The 1,890-nt window shown below is 36.6% G+C and overlaps 1 pseudogene; it reads left to right on the top strand.

The window, feature by feature from the left end:
- Window positions 1-340: 340 nt before the first annotated feature.
- Window positions 341-756, top strand: LOC101528563 (NADH dehydrogenase [ubiquinone] 1 alpha subcomplex subunit 1-like; annotated as a pseudogene).
- Window positions 757-1,890: the final 1,134 nt, after the last annotated feature.

The raw sequence follows: 1,890 nt of genomic DNA, 5'->3' as shown, positions 1-1,890 counted from the left end.
TTTAAGCAGCAAAGATCTTAGATATTTATGGTTTCCATGGTGCTTAATAAACTTTAAACAAGGGTATAATGGTATTGTTGTTATTTGTATTAAGCAGATCAGAGAATTACATGCCTCAGAACAGTGATTGGCATGAATCTTTTAGCCAATATTGATCAACCAGACTTTACAAAAACAGAAGACAGTCCAAACAGTCCGCCAACGAAGCACTTTACATGAGGTGAGAAAACGATTATCACTTGTGTCACTCTCTTTGTAGTTAATAAGTCACTCCCACATCTTTGCTCCTTTTATACCTCTGCATTTTATAGGAAAAAAAATGAAATGAACTTTAGAGGAACGTTGCATCCCAGTCACCTTTAGGGACCTACAAGCTACGTTTTGGTTTAAGTAGCCGTGCCACGATGTGGTTCGAGATTCTGCCCGGAGTCGCCATCATGGCCGTGTGCTTGAGCATCCCCGGAATGGCCACTGCATACATTCACAAGTTCAGTCACGGGCGCAAGGAAAAAAAGGATTGCTCATTTGTGTTATCACTGGAGTTTGTTGGAAAGAGATAGACGCATCTCTGGAGTAAATCGTCACTATGTGACAAAGGGTTTGGAGAACATCGATTAAAGAAGTGTTTTCCTGAATGATGGGAAGAAAAACAACGCAATTAGGATCATCCATCCCTGTTAGAAGGCTGTGTAATGTATTATGTAACATGCAATGTGTTATATAGTGCTTAATAAACATAAATTGAAAAAAATGAAATGAATTTTCTATTTGAGAGAAAAAAAGCCTTTGGGCATATAGCACTTAACTATATTTTGGAACTCATTATGCTTGGTAATGAAATCAACAAAAAATGCTGTATTAAATCCCTGCTTCCATTTCCATGACTGTCCCAGTATTCACAGAAGCACATCGAACCTACTGATTAGTTCTCTTCAGCTAATCTCTACACTTTGGATACTTCACTTGGTGCAACTTAAGTGTTTATCCTTTGGGAAATGTCTGGATCTCTCTCAAAATAGTTACTTACAAAAACATAGTGTTTGACTCATAATTATCTAATGCAGTGTTAATGTGGTATTTCAGGGCAACTGCCGTCAGTATTCTATTTTGTAAGTTTTTTGAAGAAATTTGAAAATGACCACGTACCACAGCCTGAACAAAATTTGCAATATGCAAACTATGCACTGTGGTCTACCCTTTTTAGTCAAAAAGTTTGTTAAGTAAAACTGCATAATGAACACAGTTTATTTCAAGTTCGTCTTATTCCCTTTATGAAAAAAAAAACATTCCTAATACAGTATGTGATTTATAGAATGCAGAATTAGTCAAAATTTATTTCACTTGTTTGAAATAAAATAGCTATGTTGCTGAAATTAATGCCAGCAGAAAATATTGTGAACTGCTAAGGTTGCATACGGGTATATATGCTTTCAAATGAAAAGGATAAATGCCAGAATCTTGACAACTACTTATTTCATGTACTCTTGAGGTGGAAATTTTTTCATCCTAACAACTTGACTTCTCTTGTGCAATTTTGATGTTTAAAAAAGATTGCATTTGTAATCATTGGCAGTAGTATTTAAACAGCAGGTATTAATAGGTGGTCCAAGAAGGCAGGAAATTGAAGTAAGAGAGGTCTGCTGATAAAAGCTAGGCAAGTTTCTCTGACATAGGTGCTTCAAGGTGTTACACAAGCAGAAAACAAAGACATTTTGTTTGTACACAACGGTTAAAGCTCTAGTTTGGGCTGCCTTGTTGCACTACTCTAAGGGTGTAGCATTCACACTACAGTCACTCAATGATAGCTCCTGCAGTTTGCAATGTACAGTTTGCCTGGGCATATGTGGCATTGCTGAGAACTAGGAAGAATGGCAATGTTAGAAAAATCAC

This window comes from Ochotona princeps, chromosome X (genome assembly GCF_030435755.1).
Source record: "Ochotona princeps isolate mOchPri1 chromosome X, mOchPri1.hap1, whole genome shotgun sequence".
NCBI classification, from domain to species: Eukaryota; Metazoa; Chordata; class Mammalia; order Lagomorpha; family Ochotonidae; genus Ochotona; species Ochotona princeps.
Note: the sequence above shows the minus strand (reverse complement) of the source record. Positions and strands in the feature narration are given on the sequence as shown.